At 40.7% G+C, this 24215-nt stretch overlaps 1 long non-coding RNA gene across 1 annotated transcript; it reads left to right on the top strand.

The window, feature by feature from the left end:
* Positions 1–10968: 10968 nt before the first annotated feature.
* LOC139176554 (uncharacterized) lies at positions 10969–16093 on the top strand. The gene is made up of 4 exons (XR_011561017.1): positions 10969–11095; positions 12933–13003; positions 13464–13488; positions 15158–16093. It is a non-coding gene; the product is annotated as an uncharacterized lncRNA (long non-coding RNA).
* The last annotated feature ends 8122 nt before the right edge of the window (positions 16094–24215 follow it).

Raw genomic sequence — 24215 nt, 5'->3', positions numbered from 1 at the left:
CCCACCACAGATGGCCACCTCCCCAGTTAATGCACATTAACTCCTCATCCAGACTTGGTAAGTGATTGCTGCTGCTGCTGCTGCTGAGTCATTTCAGTCGTGTCCAACTCTGTGTGACCCCATAGATGGCAGCCCACCAGGCTCCCCGGTCCCCAGTATTCTCCAGGCAAGAACACTGGAGTGGGTTGCCATTTCCCTCTCAAAGGGAAGTGATTTCTTGGTAGAGCCACCATGTGACCTTTGGTTTAGAAGGTCCTTGCTCTGAGACAAATTGACAGCCAAACAGACCACTGGCCACTCAGCAAGGTGACCAGGGCATTAAAAAGGTTGTTGTGACACAGTTGACCATGTGAAGAGTCTGTGGAGGATGGACAGAGTTGGAATCCTGTGGTCTTCCTGAGGGGTTTTACTCAGAAGAAGCTTGAATTTTGGATCAGGGATTGAAATATAGAGACAAAAGGTGGAAGGAGGATTTGAGCTCTGTTTCAGGCTCAGGCATCTTCTCCAGGGCATCAGCTCTCATCCACAGAAAACTAGGTGCAGGAGAATTTGAGACATGGGGGCATTCATCATTGTGTGACTCTTGGAAAGTCACTTGATCTCTCTAAATTTCAACACCCTCCAATGTAACATATGGGTTACAGCCCCCACTTTGTTCCCCCTTCCTCCCCAACTGGGCTGGGTGTCAGAGGAGGTAATCATAGATACTCTCCATGAGCTGTAAAGCCTTGTTTCTGTGAAAAAGCTGGAGTACGGTTCTGTCCCCACTTACTTGGAGCCATCCAAATGCCCTCTGTGCTTTCAACCACTACTAAAGGTCCACCTTATTGTTGCCATCATTGAAGACTGAACACTTATAGAATGGTTATGAAGCAACAGGGCTTTACTTTTCTATTTATTTATTTGTCTATCTATCTATTTATTTATTTGGCTGCATTGGGTCTTAGTTGTGGCACATGGGATCTTTGTTGCATCATGCAGATCTTTCGCTGCAGTGCACTGATGCTCTAGTTGTGGTGCTTGGCCTCAGTAGCTGTAACACATGGGCTTAATTTGTACATTGCAAGGCATATTCTTAACCATTGGAGTGCCATGGAAGTTCATCCTTTATTTTTCTAATATTTTAACTGTATATAATCAATCTTGGCCTCATAATTCTAAAAATAGGCCATATTAACATTTCTCCAACTCAGTACAGAAAACTGAGGCAAAGAGAGATCCAAATGTCTTTCCCAAGTATCTGTGTCTCCTAAATGGGATCTGAATCCAGTCCATCAGGCATGGTCACTAAGCTCTGCTGAGCTTCTAGGTCTCAGTTAAATAGAGATATTCACACACACACAGCCAGCCTGTTGGATGTTTTCAGTGCACATCAAACTGCAGATCTTCTTAAGTCCACTTTGGATTCAGGAGGCCCTGCTAGGCATCTGGTGAGGAAGGGGACCAAGGACTGAACTGTGGATCAATGATTATTAGTTTCCCTGTGGTCTTGTGACAGCAAGAAGTCAAAAGCTGTCTCTATTATGCATTTCCCAGAATACTTCACCCAAAAGGCCAGAAGAAACGTCCATGAGGAGTCAAGAACATCAGTCTCTAGCTGGGAGAAGAGGGTTCGTAGTTGGTCACAAAATAAGATGCACCGTATAACTGACCCAGTTGAAGGTACTCTGGAAATTTTCTCATTCAGTTCACTCGTGAATAATTATTGTAGTATGTGCAGTTCCTCATATTTAAGGAAAAAAAACTGTGAAATATTAAGCAATGTTCTTCTTTTATGTGTTCAAATGGCAACTTACTACATCAGTTGGTACTGTTTAACCATGGAAAGAAAGATGCATTTTAAATTCAACATCTGGTTCATGTTTAAGAGTAAAGATGGTCTCTAGCTATGGTTTGGACATTAGCTAACTTTTTAACATTATCAGTGATATGTTCCTCCCTGAAACCATGTTACAAGATTTCTTTAAATTATTAGACTTTATTTAGAACAGGATTACATTGACATAATGTTGTACAGACAGTACAGAAAATTCTTATATCCTATCACTCCAGTTTCAGCTATTATATGTTACTCACAGATAACATATGAGTGGTACATTTATCATAATTAGTGAGATAACATATTTTTAGTAATTAAAAGTCCACAGTTCACCTAAGTTTCACACTTTGTTTTGTTATATTCAATGATATTTTAAATATGCATAATATTTATCACCATTATGGTGCCATACAGAAATCTGTACTCTCATTTTACAGTGTATTATTAGTACTCAAATGATAGAAACAACCCAAGGACTATCATGTGATGAATGGATAAATGAAATATAATATATACTCATAATGGTATATATACTATTCAGCCATAAAAATGAATTAAGGATTGAAATATGCTACAAATGGATGGACCAAATAATGCAAAAGTATATTATAGTTAGTGAAATAAGGTAGGCATAGAAAGACAAATATTGTATGATTCCTGTGCTTATCACTCAGCCATGGGATCCTCATTAACGGAGCAAGGGGGTCCCTGCATCTATGTCCATGCATGGAGATACTAGCAGGTCCAAGGGCCCAAATCCTGCCCGTCATTATAAGGTGGGCTCAGTGGTCAAGGAACCCAGGGCAGCCAAAGGTGCATTAACAGCCAACATTGGCACAGTCGTTAGTATGAAAGGCACCTTGGGACTCACATACTCCTGGTCAACTCACAGATTCAGAGAGTTGTGTGGCTTTGTGCAGACACTATAGGTTATATGTGTTGGTGCTACTGTCATTGCTTAAACAAGGACAAAAGCAGATAATGATTAGGGAGATATTTCATTGTACTGGGTGACATTACCATAAGCCTTACATCTATTAAACCCTGTAGTACACACTCAAGTTAGTCAGTTCAGTTCAGTTGCTCAGTCGCGCCCGACTCTTCATGACCCCGTGGGCTGCAGCACACCAGGCTTCCCTGTCCATCACCAACTCTGGGAGCTTGCTCAAATTCATGTCCATCGAGTTGGTGATGCCATTCAACCATCTCATCCTCTGACACACTCAAGGGAAGGTTTCAAATAAATCTCACAGTGGAACTTGAGAGTTAGCCTAGTGACCATGACTCTTGTAAATCTCCTGCACAGTTGGGTCAGAGACAGTTAGCATTCACTCTATGCTTCCTCTCCATAATGAACTGTCCCACTAAATGTATCATTTCTGTGATTGTAGAGAGCCACTGACTCAGTGGACATTCAAACATTGTTTGGAAAATGAAGACTGGGAAAAAAATATCACCTGATTGATAATAGCTATTTCAAATAGCTATTAGTTAGACTGAATTAGTTAGTTAGACTGAATTCAATCCTCTAATAGAGTTTGCTTTTAATCAAGAACAAAGTCTCAAAGAAGACTTGGTAAGTACAGTAGCTGTAACTGTGGATCCTGGGGAGGCAGTGATCTGGGAAGAAATAAGAAGACAGGGGTGATTTACCAGAAGCTCTACACAGACAGAAGGATCATGGGTCTCTGTCTTTGAAAGCTGGCATGTATTTTAGTGTTTCTTTTTTCCCCATTGGTTAGGTTATCATTAGTTAAAATGCAAAAATTCTATTTCATTTCTGTCCTGCTCCTGTCCTTTACTCTCCTTTATGCAGCAAAGAGAATGATTCAACCACAGGTTGGTCCATAGTACTAACCTCCCACATGCATGCACTCCACCCTGTGTCCCCATCAAAAAAAAAAAAAGAACACTGAGGGATCGGTGAGCAGCCTCACCAGTGTCCTGACAGCTACTCTGTGTCTCACTAGTTCCCCAGGAGGATCTGGTGGAGGAACGCCCCCGGGGCTGGAATGAGGAACAGGAACTGAGTACCCTGAAGGTATGGTCACTTCTTTTTATCTGGGATAAGACCGTTGTGTCACTTCTTTCTTTTTTATTCAATCGAATACAATTATAGTAGTCTGACAATGTACATTATCACTGATATGTAAAATTTACTTGGTTGGGGGAATATTGAGGGTAAATCTATTATCGACACAGACCTGATTCAAAAGGACATTTAAAAAAGACAGCATCAGTTACTACTGTATAACAGTAGGTACTTTCTTCAGCAGAAATTTTTCCTCCTTGAAAAAGAATTTTGTAATTGTTGGTCAAAGTGAAACTGAGAGATCTTATGTGAAATAGGCCAGCCTTTTCAACAAGGGGGTCCTCTCTGTCTTCTTTTGGAGCCATTGACTTAAGGAGTTTTAGTTTTCTGAGGACAAAAATCAGATCACATAAGACTAAATGCAGAGAACAAAAGACGCTGACAGCCTTACACTGTTTGCTTCTCTCTCATCATAGGTGCGTGGAAGAGCCAAAGAGATTGCTTCATATACAAATATCTACATCCCTCTGCTCAGATACATTCAAAATGATGAAGGTGGGGCTCTTTGCTTACTCTAGTTAGAGAGGAGCCCTGAATTTGGATTCCTACAGCTGGTGAGATCTGGGGATACAGAGCAAGAGACTGATATCCCAGGAAAAAGTGTCGGCCCTGTTCTACTGTCTCCAGAAGCAACTGCATCATTTAGATGGTGTGGGATTGTATGAAGGAAGGTGTTTGGAGGTTGGGGATGGGTTGAACTCACATAGTGTGATTGTGTATCTGCCTGTCTGTATATTTTCTCAGGAGATATTTACTATTAGACAATAAACCTGTCAATTTTCTTTGCAAACAATCTTATCACCACTGCACACCCTCTGTGCATTCCCTCTTATGCCTTCAACAGCTCTTCCCCAGGTTTGGTTCATGTTCCCTTTAGTTGGCTGGAGATGGTACAGAGATCTATGTTCTCAGCTTTTGATCTCTTAAGTGGAAAAGACAAACTGAAAATGCAGGGCTGTGTCTGAGTATGAATGCTCTGGACCCCTGACCTGCCCATATCAGTGAGACGAGTGATCCTCAATCATGGAGCAAGGGTCCCTGCTCCATGTCCATACCTGCAAGTATTAGTAGCTCCAGAGCTCCAGACCCTGCCCTTCATTATAAGGTGGCCTCTGTGGTCACAGAACCCAGGGCAGCTACTGGGAGGATTAATGGCCAACTTCGGCACAGTCATTAGTGTGAAAGTTACCTCTGGACCCTCATCCTTCTGTCAGTTCACAGAGGGTTGTGTAGCTTCATATAGACAATACAGGTCACATCCGTCAGTGCAGGTGTCAGAGCTTAAACTAGGACACAAACAGATAAGAATCAGGAACATGTGTTATTGTATTGGGTAGCATTACCATAAGCCTTTCACTTGATGAAATCCTGCGGCGCACACCCCAGAGAGAGTGGCCAACTAAGAACTCAAAGTAAAACTTGATTGTTAGCCTGGTGACCATGATCATGACTCTTGCTGAAAATCTCCTACCTGGCTGGTTTAAAGATGGTTAATGCTTACTCTGTGCTTTCTCTAATCAGCTGTTCAAATAAACGTATGGCCCTTGTGAGTATGGACAACAACTGACTCAGTGGACATGCACAGGCTGTATAGAAAACAAATATTTATACAAAAATATAACATATTGATAGTGGCTATATTTAAATTGTAGGAATTAAGTATTATCAAATCTTGTTTTTTTTTTTTTTTCTTTAAGATAAGTGATTAGTGAATTAATACAATAGCATACATTGCCCAGGCTTGAATTCCGTCCTCTAAGAGTTCACTTTTAACCAAGTACAAAGCCCCACAGAAAACATGATGTAGTTGCAGCAACTGTGGATCCTGGACGAAGAGTGATCTGGGAAAAATCAAGAGACCGTGGCAATTTAGCAGGAGCTCAAAATAAGCAGAAGGAGTCATGGATCTCTTTCACTGAACAGTAGCATTCATTTTAGAGTTTTCTTTTTTTTTTAGATTGAATATTTCCTTTTGATTAGGTTCAAAGCTCTGTTCTCATTTCCTTCCTCCTCTATCTGCTTTCCTTCCTCCTCCAAAGAGGATCTTTGGATGAACATGGATGAACACAGGTTCAGCCCATGTTTGTTAACCTCCCACATCCATACACACCACTCCATATCCATACAAAGTGAAAACCCCTATATGATTCCTGAGCAGCCTCACCAGGTGTTCTAACAGCTACTCTGTGTCCCTCTAGACTCCACTGAGGACCTGCCAGTCAACTCAGCTTGTGACATGACAGAAGAGACTCCATGTGTCTCCGAGGCAAGCTGTTTTGTTTGTTTGTTTGTTTGTTTATTTTCTTCTTCTGATCTGAGATAGAAATATTGTTTCATTTCTCTTTCGGTAGAATTAAGTTATGAGTCTTTGAGGGTATTTATTCCAGATAGAGACAATTCCCTTGGTTGAGATATTGTAGAGTGAGAGTCTTATTACGGACTCACGATGCCTCAGTCCACAGGATATTAAAATTGTTACCATCCATTACACCCTGTAGGGTACAGCATTCTGTCTCCTGTAGCAACCTTTTCTCTAGAAAAGAATTTTGCAGTTTGCAACCCAAATGGACTTGGGAGTTCCACCCTCCAGGCACAGGTCTTGCCTTTCATCCTGAGTATGTGTGCGCTGATCTTGCTGGGTTCCCTGGACTCCACCACTGCTCATCAGGTTTTCTACTCTCATCAAATGACCCAAAGATTGTGCATCAATGTGATATTATCCTCAGAGTGTCTTCTGTGCTTGCAGGTGGCCCTTTCAGGATGTGAAAGTGGTATGTTTTCTAGAATCATTCACTAGGAGAGAAAAAACTTAGATGAGAAAGTTGGGGCTTTCTCACTGGTTTAGTGTAGAGGTCAAATTGACTCTAAATTTCTTCTGGGAATGAGTACAGGGGCCCCGGTGGTAGAAAGAAGCTTATAAATAGAATAATGTGGAGGATTCCTGTAGTCCCACTAGAAGGCTGTATTATGGTTAATAGTGTCAGCAGCAGCAGTGCAGGTTTGTGTCCATGGAACTAGGTATGTCTCTATGTGTGAAGAACAGAGTGATTCTTTCTGTGTGTGTGATTTTTTGTGTGTTGTGTTTTCCTCAGTTTATGTTACCCTAAACATCACTGTTACTGGTGTCAACTTCCTACCCGAAATTCACACCACTGCACTATGAATGAGTAACTATATAAGAATTAAACAAAGTATACACGTTCACTGTATGCTTGATTTTATATCAAGTGAAATCTTTTAACCTGGAAGACAAATCCCATCACTACCCAGTGAAATGTTTACAGGATTCTTTTTAATTTGTATTAATTTTTTTTTTAATTGGCTGTGCTCGGTCTTCATTATTGCACAGACTTTTCTCTACTTGTGGAAAGCCAAGGCAACTCTAGTTGTGGTATGTAGGCTTCTCACTTTTGTGGCTTCTTTTGTTGCAGAGCAAGGGTTCTAGGGTTCTGGGCTTTAGTACTTTTGGGATGTGGGCTCAGTAGTTACAGCTTTTGGGCTCTAGAGCACAGGCTCAGTTGTTGTGGTACACCAGCTTATATGCTCTGGGTCATGTGGACTTCTTCCAGACCAGGGATCCAGCCTTTATCTCTTGCAGTGGCAGGTAGATTCTTAACCACTGAGCCACAAAGGAAGCCTTGTAGGAGTGTTAATGAGCAAAACTGTTTCAGAATCCCCCTTATTGTGTCAATCACACCTTGATTTAATAGTAAATCTCATCTCTTAGTAGGTCTTATAATGTTTTGATTGGTCATGATTCATCACTCTGACACTGCCCTCATTCAAACTCTTTCTTACTAGAGCCTCCTAATGAATCCTCCCCCGTCACCCTCAGCCCCCAGTACTGGGGAGGCTCCTTCCTTCTGCAGGGAGCCCCAAGTGGTACCCACATGCTGCACCCAGTTCTAGAGCAATCTGACAAAGGAGGAGCCTCCAGACATAGATGGAGGAAGTTCAGGCCAGCTTTGCCTCTTAAACTTTGAAGTGTCTAGTCAGTCCTGTTAACTCAATGCACCATGTTATTCAGTACAACTCTAGAACTTTTCTGTCTTTCTATTAAAATTGTATAACCATTGAACAGACCCTCCGTGTCAACCTCCTTCCAGCTCTTGGTATCACCATTCTACTCTCTGCTTCTCTGAGTTTTCCTTTGGTTACCTCAGCAGTATTTGTCTTCCTGTGACTGGCTAATTTCAGTCTTACCAATATCCTCCCGCTTCATTAATTATTTCAAGTGACAAGATTGGCTTCATTATTAAAGACTGAATCGCATTCCAGTGTATGTATACACCATATTTTCTTTAATGATTTATCTGCCTGTGGACACTGGGCAGTTCCTCTATATTGGTTTTTGTGTACAATGTGGCAATGGATATAAGATTGTAGGTATCTCCTGGACCTTCTTGCTTTATCTCCTTTGTACATAAATTCAAATAAATGATTGCTGGATCTTATGGTAAGTATTTTAATTCTTTGAGGGACTTCCAAACTGTTCCATAATGGCTACACCATTTTCCATTCTGACCAAAAGGGCACAAAAGTTCCACTTCTCCACATCCTTGCTAACATCTGTTATTTTCCTTTTATAATACATATCCTGGAAAGTGATATCTCTTTTTGACTTGATTTCCATTTCACTGATCCTTAGTGATGTTAGACACTTTTCTTATGTATATTGATCATTTCTCTGAAGAAATGTTATTGAAGCTTTTTACACATTTTTTAAACTCAGTTATTTGCCTGCTGTTGTTTTGAAGTTGACTTGTAATACCTTCTTATATATTCTGGATTTGGTCCCTTATTCAAAGTTTGCAGATACTTCCTCTCATTCTATAGGCCATCTTTCTGTTGATTGTTGAGGAGCCTATCATTTCTTCTCTTGGTAATTTTAGGCCTTGGCAAAGATCATTTGGCCACACATGTGTCTATTTATTTGTGATTCCCTTCTTATGGTTCATTGGTCTCCCTTCCTGTTTTGTTGCTGGGAGAACACTGTTTTGACTGTTGTGGCATTCTTAAGTGTTTTGAAATCAGGAAGCCTTAAGGCCCCATTGATCTTTGCCCTCAAGATTGTTTTTTCTCTTTGGGTTTCTTTGGGGTTATATAAATATTAGTATTTTGGTATTTCTTTTTCCATTTATATAATAATATCATGAGATTTTATGAGTGGTTTATGTTGTCTAAATCCAAAGACTTTTAAAAAAGAAAGAAACTAGGTTTTACCGGTGGGATTTCCTTGGGTGGATTTAGGCAGTATCACTGTGAAGTTGTTGCCGGGGAGTTTGATGAGGTGGGGCAATGCTGTTGGGTTAGTAGAATGAACATGTGGCCACTGAGGGAAGGAGGGTCTGTCTGCTGATTCTCAAGGAGAATCTTGGGGTGAGGTCTCCAGGCTGTGAGTATGGAGATGACTTTCAAAAAGAATATGGGGCTCTGTTGTCTTCCACTATAGGGTCTAGAGTATGACAAGGAGTTAATAGAGTCAGAATTTTAGTGAGGAAACACTTGAGCTCTGCCCATTCTTAGCTAGCTCTTGGTCCAGGCTGCTCAAATCAGTGCTCAGATCAACTGTAAGACTTCGAGTGTCACAGACTTAATTAAGCCAACAAAGCCCAACACAAATGGCCGCCTCCCCAGTTGGTGCACATTAACTCCTCATCCAGACTTGGTCAGTGGAAGGGAAGCTAATTCTTGGTAGAGCCATCATGTGGCCTTTGGTTTATAAAGTCCTGGGCTCTGAGACAAATTGACAGCCAAACAGACCACTGGCCATTCAGCAAGGTGACCTGGGCATTAAAAAGGCTATTGTGACACAGTTGACCATGTGAAGAGTCTGTGGAGGATGGACAGAGTTGGAATCCTGTGGTCTTTCTGAGGGGCTTTGCTCAGAAGAAGCTTGTATTTTGGATCAGGGATTGAAATATAGAGACAAAAGGTAGAAGGAGGATTTGAGCTCTGTTTCAGGCTCAGGCATCTTCTCCAGGGCATCAGCTCTCATCTACAGAAAACTAGGTGCAGGAGAATTTGAGAGATGGGGGCATTCATCATTGTGTGACTCTTGGAAAGTCACTTGATCTCTCTAAATTTCAACGCCCTCCAATGTAACATATGGGTTACAGCCCCCACTTTGTTCCCCCTTCCTCCCCTACTGGGCTGGGTGTCAGAGGAGGTAATCATAGATACTCTCCATGAGCTGTAAAGCCTTGTTTCTGTGAAAAAGCTGGAGTACGGTTCTGTCCCCACTTACTTGGAGCCATCCAAATGCCCTCTGTGCTTTCAACCACTACTAAAGGTCCACCTTATTGTTGCCATCATTGAAGACTGAACACTTATAGAACGGTTATGAAGCAACAGTGCTTTACTTTTCTATTTATTTATTTGTCTATCTATCTATTTATTTATTTGGCTGCATTGGGTCTTAGTTGTGGCACATGGGATTTTTTTTTGCATCATGCAGATCTTTCGTTGCAGTGCACTGACTCTCTAGTTGTGGCACTTGGGCTCAGTAGCTGCAACATGTGGGCTTAGTTGCTGCAAGCCATGTGTGGGATCTTGGTTCCCTAACCAGAAATCAAATCCCCATTTGTGCATTGCAAGGCATATTCTTAACACTGGACTACCAGGGAAGTCCCTCCTTTATTTTTCTAATATTTTAACTGCACTTAATCATTCTTGGCCTCATAATACTAAAAATAGGCCATATTAACATTTCTCCAACTAATTACAGGAATTGAAGCAAAGAGGGTTCTATATGTGTTTCCCAGATATCTGCTTCTTCTAAGTGGGGTTTTAATCCAGCCCATCAGGCATGGTCACTATGCTCTGCTGAGCTTCTAAGTCTCGGTTAAATAGAGATATTTGCCTGCACATTCAGTCTGTTGGATATTTTCAGGGTACATAAAACTACATATTTTCCTAACTCCACCTTGGTCCAGGAAGTCCTGCTAGGCATCTGGTGAGGGAGGGCAGTGAATTGTGGATCAATTATTATTAGTTTCCCTGTGGTCTTGTGCCAGCAAGATGTCAACAGCTCTCTCCATTGTAATGCATTTCCCAGGATGCTTCACCCAGAAGTCCAGAAAAAACATCACTCAGCAGTTCAAGAGCATCAATCTCCAGCTGGGTGAAGAGGGTTCGTTGTTGGACACGAAATACGGTGCACATTATAACTGACCCAGTTGAAGGTACCCTGGAAATTTTCTCATTAAGTTCACTCATGAATAATTATTGTAGCATGTGCAGTTCCTCATATTTAAGGAAAAAACTGTGAAATATTTAGCAATGTTCTTCTTTTATTTTACGTGTTCAAATGGCAACTTACTACATCAGTTGGTACTGTTTTAACTATGGAAAGAAAGATGCATTTTAAATTCAACATCCGGTTCATGTTTAAGAGTGAAGATGGTCTCTAGCTATAGTTTGGACATTAGCTAACTTTTTAACATTAGCTGTGTTATGTTCCTCCCTGAAGCCATGTTTCAAGATTTCTTTAAATTATTAGACTTTATTTAGAACAGGGTTACATTGACATAAAATTTGTAAAAGTAGTACAGAAAATTCCTATATCTTATCACTTCAGTTTCAGCTATCATATGTTACTCAGAGATAACATATGTGTGGAAGGTTTATTACAGTTAATGAGATAATATATTTTTAGCAATTAAAAATCCATAGTTCACCTTAGATTCACAGTTTTTATTGTTACACTCAATGATATTTTAAATATTCACAATATTATTATCACCATTATGGTAGCATACAGAAATCCATACACTAATGTTCACAGTGTATTATTAGTACTCACATGATAGAAACAACCCAAAGACCATAATGTGATGAATGGATAAAATACATACATACATATACATATATATATATATATATATATACACACACACACACACACTCATAATGGGATACTATTCAGCCATAAAGATGAATTAAGGATTGAAATATACTACAACATGGATGCATGAAATAATACAAAAATTATTATTCAAAGAATACAACAATTATTGTATTATTGAAAAAAATGTCTAGTGAAAGTAGGCAGGCACAGAGGGACAAATATTGTATGATTTCACTGGTTTAATGTATGTAGAACAGGCAAACACACAGAAACTGGGAATAGAAATTAACAAAGCCACGAGACTAGAGGGAAGGTGGATTATGACTTAATAGGTACAGAGGTTATATTGGATCTGATGAAAATGATTTAGATGTAGATGGTGTTGATAGGTACACAGCATTGTGAGTATAGAAAATGCTACATAACTTTTTAATTCTTAAAAGTTATGAAAATAATAAATACAATGTATCTTTGATCACAGTGCTCAATTGCTAAGTTGTGTCTGACTGTTTGTGAACCCATGGACAGCAGCACACCAGGATACCCTGTCTTTCACTATCTCCTGGAGTTTGCTCAAATTCATGTCCATTGAGCTGATGATGCCATCTAACCATCTCATGCTCTGCGGCCCCTCCTTTTCCTCCTACCCTCAATGTTTCCCAGCATCAGGGCTTTTCCAGTGAGTCTGCCCTTCATATCAGGTGGCCAAAATATTGGAGTTTCAGCATCAGTCCTTCTAATGAATATTCAGGCTTGATTTCCTTTAGGATTAACTTGTTTGATCTCATTGCTGTCCAAGGAACTCTCAAGAGTCTCTTCAGCACTACTGTTCTAAAACATCAATTCTTGGCACTCAGCCTTCTTGATGGTCCAAGTCTCACAAATGTACATGACTACTGAAGCTTAGTGTAATTTTTAGCATTTCCCTTTGTCAGACTGACAATTTCAAGTCAATCAGGGTCCCCTTAGCTAGAACTTCAAAGGCTCTCTGACTCATTTCTGAAACGTTCATCTCCTTTGCCCTCTTCTACCCATGAGGAAGGTTGTCCAACAGATCTCAGCCCACACTTATTAACCACCCACATCCATACACTCCCACCACATGTCTGCATTAACAAGGTGTTCCCGATCATCATCACAGATGTCCTGACAGTCTCTCTATGTCCTCCTAGAGCTCCCTGAGGACTAGCTTGGGGAGGTATCCAATTCAAAGTTGGAGGAAGAGGCTTTGCCCACCTCTGTGGTAAGTGGCCCTTATTTATCTAAGATGAAACTGTTGCTTCATGACTTTATTTTTTTTTCGCTGAATTCAGAAAAAGACTTTCAAAATATTCAAGACAGTTGATATATAGTTTTTAAATTGATGGATGAATGTTGAGTCTTACCCAGCAGATAACTTACCCAAAAGGAAATTTTTCAAAAATGGCAACATAAATTTAAAACTGTACTCAGGAACAGTTTCCTCAGCAGAAAGTTTTTTTCTTGAAATAAAATTTTGTAATTGCTGGTCAAAAAGAGCTGGAAAGATCTTCTAGGAAAAGCTCCAGCCTTCCCCACAGGTGTCTTCTGTTTTCTTTTGGGGCTATGGACTCAACAACACTTTCCCATTTGGTTTTATGAGAACAAAATGAGAATTAAAGACCTGAATGCATGGTACTCAAGATGCTGAAACACTTACACTCTTTTCTTCTCTCTACTTACAGGCGTGTGAAGCAGCCTATGAACATGGTAAGTATTCAGGGAACGTTTTTCTTCTGAGGAACAATCTAGCTTATGAAGGTGGGGTTCTCTTGCCAGCTCTGGTTGGAGAGGTGCCTGATGCTGGGTTCCTATGGGGGTGAGGCCTGTGGGTGCAGAGAAGAGACTGATCTTCCAGGAAAGAACAGTGTCTGTGTTCCATGGTTCCTGGGAATAACTACATCACTTAGATGATGCTGGTTTGTGTGAATCAGAGTTAGGGCCCCTTGTTTGCATCCATGTGGTGTGATTTAGAAGCTCTGTGTGTGTTTCCTCAGGACATGTTTCCCTCTTACACAGCAGAAGTCAACTGAGAACTTTCTAAACACTTCTCATCACACTGCCCCCTGGCTATACATTACCTGATTCTTTCCTCAACTCAGACATTCCTCAAGTTTGGTTAATATTCATTTTCCTCAGATGGAGATGCTGCTAAAAAATGGCTCAAGCTCTTGACCTCCTAAATGGAAAAGCCAAACTGAGAACCTCAGGGTGGTCCCAGTGTGTCTGCTTTGGACCCCTGACCTGCACTGATCACTCTCATGGGATCCTAGTCATGGAGCAAGGGGGTCTTGCATCTATGTTTATACCTGGACGTACTAGCAGCTCCAAAGGTCCAGACCGTGGCAATCATTATAAAGTTGGCTCAGTGGTCACAGAACCCAGGGCAAGCGTAGGCGGATTAACAGCTGACTTTGGGACAATTATTAGTGTGAAAGGCACCTCGGGACTCATATCCCCCTGGTTAGCTCACAGATTCTGAGAGTTGTCTGTCCTTGTGTAGGCACTATAGGTCATATTTGTTGGTGCTACTGTCATTGCTTAAACAAGGACAAAAACAGATTATCATCAGGGAGATATTTTATTGTATTTGGTGACATTAACATAAGCCTTACATTGATTAAACCCTGTATCACACACTCAAGAGAAGGTGTCAAATAGATCTCACAATGAAATTTGATAGCTAACTTTATAGTTAGCCTAGTGACCATGACTTTTGTTGTAAACTTCCTCACAGCTTGGTCAGAAACAGTCAGCATTCAACTCATGGTATCTCTCCATAAGGAGCTGTCCCCAAAATATATGACTTCTGTGAGTGTGGACAGCCACTGACTCAGTGGACATGCAAACGTTGTTTGGCAAATAAAGACTGGGAAAAAATACCACATGATTGATAACAGCTATTTGGAAAGGTAGAATTGAATTCAGTCCTCTAACAGAGTTTGCTTTTTATAAAGAACAGAGTCTCATAGAAGACTTGATAATTACAATAGCTATAACCGTGGATCCTGGGAAGGCAGTGATCTAGGAAGAAATCCAGAAGACAGGGACATTTAGCAGAAGCTCTAAACAGGCAGGAGGATCAAGGGTCTCTGACATTGAAAGCTGGCATGCATTTTAGTGTTTGTTTTTTCCCAAACGGTTACGTCATCCCTAGTTAAAATGTGGAAGGTTTCTTTCCTTTCTTTCCTGAACCTCTCCTATGCTCACCTTCATTCAGGAAAGAGGATGATTCAACAGCAACTCAGCTCATAGTTACTAACCTCCCTCATGCATACACTCCACCCCATGTCCCCATCAAACTAACAAAGAAACAAAACATTGAGTGACTGGTAAGGAGACTCACCAGGGTCCTGGTGTCTATTTTGTGTCCCTGTAGCTTCCCATGAGAACCCAGGGATGAAACTGCACCAGGCCTGGGCTGAGGAACAACCTCTGAGTACTCTGAAGGTAAGTTCACTTGTCTTTATCTGTGGTAAGACTGTTGCTTCATTTCTTTATGTTTTATTCAGTCAAATGCAGTTATCTATGTAATATGACAATGTACATTGTCACTGATATATGCACTGATATATGCTGGGGAAATATCAAGTATAAATCTATTATCAGCACAGACTTGATTAAAAAAGACGTTAAAAACAAACAAACAAACAAAAAAAACACAGCATCTCCAACCAAAAGACACAGACTGGCTGAAGGGATACCAAAACATGACCCATATATATGCTGTCTTTAAGAAACCCACTTCAGACCAAAAGACACATATAGACTGAAAGTGAGAGGATGAAAAAATATATTCCTTGCAAGCGGGAAGGAAAATAAAGCTGGAGTAGCAATCCTCATATCAGACAAAATAGACCTTAAAATAAAGAATGTTATAAGAGATAAGGAAGCACAATACATAATGATCAAGGGATGAATCCAAGAGGAAGACATAACAATTGTGAATATCTATGCACCCAACATAGGAGCAACTTAGTACAAAAGACAAACGCTAACAGACATAAAAGGAGAAATTGACAGTAGCACAATAATCGTATAAGACTTTAACACCCCACTCACACCAATAGACAGATCATCAAAACAGAATATCAATAAGGAACACAGGTCTTAAATTATGCATTAGATGAGATGGATCTCACTGATATCTTCAGGACATCCCATCCAAATGCAGAAGAATACACCTTCTTCTCAAGCACACATGGAACATTTTCCAGGACAGACCATATCTTGGGTCACAAATCAAACCTCAGAAAATGTAAGAAAATTGAAATCATATCAGAAATCTTCTCCAACTACAACACTGTGAGACTAGATATCAATTACAAGGGGAAAAAAAAAAACAAAACTGTAAGAAACACAAACACTTGGAGATTAAACAACATGTTTCTAAATAACAAACATGTTACTGAAGAAATCAAAAGGGAAATAAAAACATTTCTAGAAACAAATGATAATAAAAACACAACAACTCAAAACCAATAGGATGCAGCAAAAGCAGTTCTAAGAGGAAAGTTTATAGCAATACAATCCTAGTTCAAGAAACAAGAAAAACATTGAATGGGCAATCTAACTTTACAGGTAAAACAGCTGGAAAAAGAAGAAGAACAACAAAAAAATTAGTAGAAGAAAAGAAATGATAAAGTTATGAGCAGAAATAGAAATAAGTGAAGAGTTGATAAAAGCAATAGTAAAGATCAATAAAACTAAAAGCTTGTTCTTTGAGAAGATAAACAAAATTGACAAATCTTTAGCCAGACTCATTAATAAAAAAAAAGAGAGAAGAATCAAATAAATGCAATTAGAAATGAAAAAGGTGAGGTTATAACAGACAATGAATAAATACAAAGGAGTATAAGAGACAATTATGAACAACTATATGGCAATACGAAATTTGATTTAGGTCATACCTGAATGGTCTAGTGGTCTTCCCCACTTTCTTCAATTTAAGTCTGAATTTGGCAAGAAGAAGTTCATGATCTGAGCAACAGTCCACTCCCGTTCATGGTTTTGCTGACTGTATAGAGCTTCTCCATCTTTGGCTGCAAAGGATATAATCAATATGATTTTGGTGTTGACCATCTGGTGATGTCCATGTATAGAGTCTTCTCCTGTGTTGTTGGAAGAGGGTGTTTGCTATGACCAGTGTGTTCTCTTGGCAGAACTCTGTTAGCATTTGCCCTGCTTCATTCTGTACTCCAAGGCCAAATTTGCCTGTTACTCCAGGTGTTTCTTGACTTCCTACTTTTGCATTCCAGTCCCCTATAATGAAAAGGACATTTTTTGGGGGGCGGGGGGTGTTCTAGCAGGTCTTGTAGGTCATCATAGAACCATTCAACTTTAGCTTCTTCAGCATTACTGGTCAGGGAATGGACTTGGATTACCATGATATTGAATGGTTTGCCTTGGAAACAAACAGAGATCATTCTGTCGTTTTTGAGATTGCATCCAAGTACTGCATTTCGAACTCTTTAGTTGACTATGATGGCTACTCCATTTCTTCTAAGGGATTCCAACACACAGTAGGTATAATGGTCATCCGAGTTAAATTCACCCATTCCAGTCCATCTTAGTTCGCTGATTCCTAGACTGTCGATGTTTAGTCTTTCCATCTCCTGTTTGACCACTTTCAATTTGCCATGATTCATGGACCTAACAATCCAGGTTCCTATGCAATATTGCTCTTACAGCATTGAATCTTGCTTCTATCACCAGTCCCATCCAAAACTGGGTGTGGTTTTTGCTTTGGCTCTATCCCTTCATTCTTTCTGGAGTTATTTTTCCACTGTTCTCCAGTAGCATATTGGGCACCTACTGACCTGGGGAGTTCATTTTTCAATGTCCTATCTTTTTGACTTTTCATACTGTTCATGGGTTCTCGAGGCAAGAATGCTAAAGTGGTTTGCCATTCCCTTCTCCAGTGGACCACTTTCTGTCAGACCACTCCAACATGACCTGTCTATCTTGGGTGACCCCACATGGCATGGCTTAGTTTATTGAATTAGACAAGGCTATGATCCATATGATTAGATTGGCTAGCTGTCTGTGATTGTGGTTTTAGTCTGTCTGGCCTCTGATGGCCTCTCTCAGCACCTACTGTCTTATTTGGCTTTCTCTTACTTTGTATGTGGGGTATCTCTTCACGGCTGCTCCAGCAAAGTGCAGCCGCTGCTCCTTACCTTGGGCGTGGGGTAACTCCTCTCCGTCGCTGCCCCTGACCTTGTATGTGGGGTAGCTCCTCTCAACTATGCTCGTGCACCATTGCACATTGTACAGGAGACATTGTACAATCATGACATTGTACAGGAGACAGGGAGTAAGACTATCCCAAAGAAAAAGAAATGCAAAACTGAAAAACGGCTATCTGAGGAGGCCTTACAAATAGCTGTGAAAAGAAGAAAAGCGAAAAGCAAAGGAGAAAAGGAAAGATATAAGCATCTGAATGCAGAGTTCCAAAGAATAGCAGGAAGAGATAAGAAAGCCTTCCACAGCGATCACTGCAAAGAAATAGAGGAAAACAACAGAATGGGAAAGACTAGAAATCTCTTCAAGAAAATTAGAGATACCAAGGGAACATTTCATGCACAGATGGGCTCGATAAAGGACGGAAATGGTATGGACCTAAAGAAGCAGAAGATATTAAGAAAAGAATAAAAGAAGGCAAGAATACACAGAAGAATGGTACAAAAAAAAAAAAAAAAAAAACTTAATGACCCAGATAATCACTAAGGTGTGATCACTCACATTCACCTAGAGCAGGACGTCCTGGAATGTGAAGTCAGATGGGCCTTAGGAAGCATCACTACGAACAAAGCTAGTGGAGGTGATGGAATTCTGGTTGAGCTATTTCAAATTCTAAAAGATGATGTTGTGAAAGTGCTGCACTCAATATGTCAGCAAATTTAGAAAACTCAGCAGTGGCCACAGGACTGGAAAAGGTGTTTTCATTCCAATCCCAAAGAAAGTTAATGCTAAAGAATGCTCAAAATACCACAAAATTGCACTCATCTCACATGGTAGTAAAGTAATGCTCAAAATTCTCCAAGCCAGGCTTCAGCAATATGTGAACCGTGAACTTCCTGATGTTCAAGCTGGTTTGAGAAAAGGCAGAGGAATCAGAGATCAAATTGCCAACATCCACTGGATCATGGAAAAAGCAAGAGAGTTCCAGAAAAACATCTATTTCTGCTTTATTGACTATGCCAAAGCCTTTGACTGTGTGGATCACAATAAACTGTGGAAAATTCTGAAAGAGATGGGAATACCAGACCACCTGACCTGCCTCATGAGAAACCTGTATACAGGTCAGGAAACAACAGTTAGAACTGGACATGGAACAACAGACTGGTTCCAAATAGAAAAACAGGTACGTCAAGGCTGTGTACTGTCAGCCTGCTTATTTAACGTATATGCAGAGTATTATGAGAAACACTGGGCTGGAGGAAGCACAAGCTGGAATCAAGATTGCCAGGAGAAATATCAGTAACCTCAGATATGCAGATGACCCCACCCTTATGGCAGAAAGTGAAGAAGAACTAAAGAGCCTCTTGATGAAAGTGAAAGAAGAAAATGAAAAAGTTGGCTTAAAGCTCAACATTCTGAAAACTAAGATCATGGCATCTGGTCCCATCAATTTATGGCAAATAGATGGGGAAACAGTGGGCTCCATAATCACTGATTGCAGCCGTGAAATTAAAAGATGCTTGCTCCTTGGAAGGAAAATTATGACCAACCTAGATAGCCTATTAAAAAGCAGAGATATTACTTTGCCAACAAAGGTCCGTCTAGTCAAGGCTATGGTTTTTCCAGTAGCATGTATGGAAGTGACAGTTGGACTGTGAAGAAATCTGAGTGCAGAAGAATTGATGCTTTTGAACTGTGGTGTTGTAGAAGACTCTTGAGAGTCCCTTGGACTGCAAAGAGATCCAACCAGTCCATCCTAAAGGAGATTAATCTTGGGTGTTCATTGGAGGGACTGATGTTGCAGCTGAAACTCCAATACTTTGGCCACCTGATGCAGAGAATTGACTGATTTGAAAATACTCTGATGCTGGGAGGGATTGGGGGCAGGAGGAGAAGGGCACGACAGAGGATGAGATGCTGGATGGCATCACCAACACAGTGGAAATGGGTTTGGGTAGACTTCTGGAGTTGGTGATGGACAGGGAGGCCTGACGTGCTGTGGACATGGGGTCTCAAAGAGTCAGACACGACTGAGCCACTGAACTGAACTGATATGGCAATAAATTGGATAGCCTGGAAGAAATGGACATATTCTTAGAAAAGTTCAATCTTCCAAGACTAAACCAGGAAGAAATATAAATTATGAACAAGACAATTGCAAGCACTGAAATTGAAGCTTTGATTAAAAACAAATCTCCCAAAATTCAAAAGCCCAGGACCAGATGACTTCACAGGAGAATTCTATTAAACATTTAGAGAAAAGCTAATGCCTATCCTTTGAAAATTCTTTAAAAAAATTGCAGAGGAAGGAACACTTCCAGACTAATTCTGTGAGGCCACAATCACCCTCATACCAAAACCAGACAAAGACAACACAAAAACAGAAAACTATAGGGCAATATCACTGATGAATATAGATGCAAAAATCCTGAACAAAATTTTCACTAGCAGAATTCAAGATATCAAAAACTCATACACCATGATCAAGTTGGGTTTATTCCAGGGATGCAAGGATTCTTTGATATATGCAAATCAATCAATATGATACACCATATTAACAAATTGAAAGATAAAAGCCATGTGATTATCTCAATAGATGCAAAAGAATATGTGGCAAAATTCAGCACCCATTCATGATTAAAACTCTCCAAAAATGGGCATAGAAGCAACCTACCTCAACATGCTGCTGCTGCCGCTAAGTCACTTCAGTCGAGTCTGACTCTGCGACCCCATAGATGGCAGCCAACCAGGCTCCCCCATCCCTAGGACTCTCCAGGCAAGAACACTGAAGTGGGTTGCCATTTCCTTCCCTAATGCATGAAAGTGAAAAGTGAAACTGAGAGAGTAATTTCCTAGGCAGGTTGATAAGAAGTCTAGGGGTCCCCAAGGAGAAGAGCGGTCTGGAATTCTCAAGGAGGAAGAAAAGACAAACCTTTTTTTTTCTTCTCTACATTCCTTAGGATTATATAACAATAATGTATCCTGCCTGAGGACAGTCTCTGGATTAAACCTTCTGGCTAATTCTGTAATCTTAAAATGTAAATTATGGGAGTAGACCTGGTCTTTAGAAGGATTATATAACAATAATGTATCCTGCCTGAGGACAGTCTCTGGATTAAATCTTCTGGCTCATTCTGTTGTCTTAAAATGTAAATTATAGGAGTAGGTCTGGTGAGGTCTTTACAACCTCCAGATATTCTTTGGATTCATTAGAGAGTATATAACTTCATTGCTAACACTAGCAAGGGGGTACTCTTTCTGCCCCCTTCTGATGTCTATGTCAAAAGCTTTCTCTATCTCCTTTATACTTTAATAAAACTTTATTACACAAAAGCTCTGAGCAGTCAAGCCTCGTCTCTGGCCCCGGGTTCAATTCTCCTCTGGGGGCCAAGAACCCTGGCGTCTTTACGTGATTGAACAACAATCTTTGATCTTGAGGACTCATCTGGGATCCTTCAGGACAAGGTAAGGATGCTTGAAGCTCTAGCTCAATGTTTTCTTAAAGAACACGTTTTCTGCTGTGCTTTACTAACTCTACAGTGTGCTTGTGTGAATGAATGACATGCCCTGCGTGAAGCAAGTAAGGAGCCCTGCTCTGCGGTTCCACGGTGATCTCAAATGGCTTATGGCAGAAACCCATTGGGGGTTTATACCGACCTGCCAATGCCACGAGGCACCCAATGTCTCCTCCAGGAACTGACCAGAAATGGGCAAAGCGTATGGACTGAACTCTCCTTTCTCAGTCAAACTTTTCAGTCTCTTTGACCATTTCATAACTCCTTGGGAATTAGAAGTACTAACCTAATCTAGGTCAATGATCACACCATCGTGATTATCTGGGTCATGAAGATCTTTTTTGTACAGTTCTTCTGTGTATTCTTGCCATCTCTTCTTAATATCTTCTGCTTCTGTTAGGTCCATACCATTTCTGTCCTTTATTGAGCTCATCTTTGCATGAAATGTTCCTTAGGTATCTCTGATTTTCTTGAACTGATCCCTAGTCTTTCCCATTCTGTTGTTTTCCTCTATTTCTTTGCACTGATCGCTGAAGAAAGCTTTATTATCTCTTCTTGCTATTCTTTGGAACTCTGCATTCAGATGTTTATATCTTTCCTTTTCTCCTTTGCTTTTCGCTTCTCTTCTTTTCACAGCTATTTGTAAGGCCTCCCCAGACAGCAATTTTGCTTTTTTGCATTTCTTTTCTATGGGAATGGTCTTGATCGCTGTCTCCTGTAAAATGCCATGAACCCCATTCCATAGTTCATCAGGCACTCTATCTATCAGATCTAGGCCCTTAAATCTATTTCTCACTTCCACTGTATAATCATAAGGGATTTGATTTAGGTAATACCTGAATGGTCTAGTGGTTTCCCCTACTTTCTTCAATTTAAGTCTGAATTTGGCAATAAGGAGTTCATGGTCTGAGCCACAGTCAGCTCCTGGTCTTGTTTTGCTGACTGTATAGAACTTCTCCATCTTTGGCTGCAAAGAATATAATCGATCTGATTTTGGTGTTCACCATTTGGTGATGTCCATGTATAGAGTCTTCTCTTGTGTTGTTGGAAGAGGGTGTTTGTTATGACCAATGCATTTTCTTGGCAAAACTCTATTAGTCTTTGCCCTGCTTCATTCTGTATTCCAAGGCCAAATTTGCCTGTTACTCCAGATGTTTCTTGACTTCCTACTTTTGCATTCCAGTCCCCTATAATGAAAAGGACTTCTTTTTTGGGTTCTAAAAGGTCTTGTAGGTCTTCATAGAACCCTTCCACTTCAGCTTCTTCAGCGTTACTGGTTGGGGCATAGACTTGGATTACTGTGATATTGAATGGTTTGCCTTGGAAACGAACAGAGATCATTCTGTCGTTTTTGAGATTGCATCCAAGTACTGCATTTCGGACTCTTTTGTTGACCATGATGGCCACTCCATTTCTTCTGAGGGATTCCTGCCCGCAGTAGTAGATATAATGGTCATCTGAGTTAAATTCACCCATTCCATTTCAGTTCGCTATTTCCTAGAATGTCGACATTCACTCTTGCCATCTCTTGTTTGACCACTTCCAATTTGCCTTGATTCATGGACCTGACATTCCAGGTTCCTATGCAATATTGCTCTTTGTAGCATTGGACCTTGCTTCTATCACCAGTCACATCCACAGCTGGGTATTGTTTTTGCTTTGGCTCCATCCCTTCATTCTTTCTGGAGTTATTTGTCCACTGATCTCCAGTAGCATATTGGGCACCTACTGACCTGGGGACTTTCTCTTTCAGTATCCTATCATTTTGCCTTTTCATACTGTTCATGGGGTTCTCAAGGCAAGAATACTGAAGTGCTTTGCCATTCCCTTCTCCAGTGGACCATATATTGTCAAATCTCTCCACCATGACCCACCCATCTTGGGTTGTCCCATGGGCATGGCTTAGTTTCATTGAGTTAGACAAGGCTGTGGTCCTAGTGTGATTAGATTGACTAGTTTTCTGTGAGTATGGTTTCAGTGTGTTTGCCCTCTGATGCCCTCTTGCAACACCTAGTGTCTTACTTGGGTTTCTCTTACCTTGGGCGTGGGGTATCTCTTCACAGCTGCTCCAGCAAAGCGCAGCCATTGCTCCTTACCTTGGACAAGGGGTATCTCCTCACCTCCGCCCTTCCTGACCTTCACTGTGGGATAGCTCCTCTAGGCCCTCCTGTGCCCATGCAGCCATGGCTCCTTAGATGTGGGGTTGGTCCTCCCGGCCACTGAAAAAGAGATGGAAAGAATACACAGAAGAACTGTACAAAAGAGATCTTCATGACCCAGATAATCACGATGGTGTGATCACTGACCTAGAGCCAGACATCCTGGAATGTGAAGTCAAGTGGGCCTTAGAAAGCATCACTACCAACCAAGCTAGTGGAGGTGATAGAATTCCAGTTGAGCTTTTCCAAATCCTGAAAGATGATGCTGTGAAAGTGTTGCACTCAATATGCCAGCAAATTTGGAAAACTCAGCAGTAGCCACAGGACTGGAAAAGGTCAGTTTTCATTCTAATCACAAAGAAAGGCAATGCCAAAGAATGCTCAAACTACCGCACAATTGCACTCCTCTCACACGCTAGTAAAGTAATGCTCAAAATTCTCCAAGCCAGGCTTCAGCAATATGTGAACCGTGAACTTCCTGATGTTCAAGCTGCTTTTAGAAAAGGCAGAGGAACCAAAGATCAAATTGCCAGCATCTGCTGATCATGGAAAAAGCAAGAGAGTTCCAGAAAAACATCTA

The sequence above is a fragment of the Bos indicus genome, chromosome 16 (assembly GCF_029378745.1).
Source record: "Bos indicus isolate NIAB-ARS_2022 breed Sahiwal x Tharparkar chromosome 16, NIAB-ARS_B.indTharparkar_mat_pri_1.0, whole genome shotgun sequence".
NCBI classification, from domain to species: Eukaryota; Metazoa; Chordata; class Mammalia; order Artiodactyla; family Bovidae; genus Bos; species Bos indicus.
This window is presented reverse-complemented; position numbering and strand designations above follow the sequence as displayed.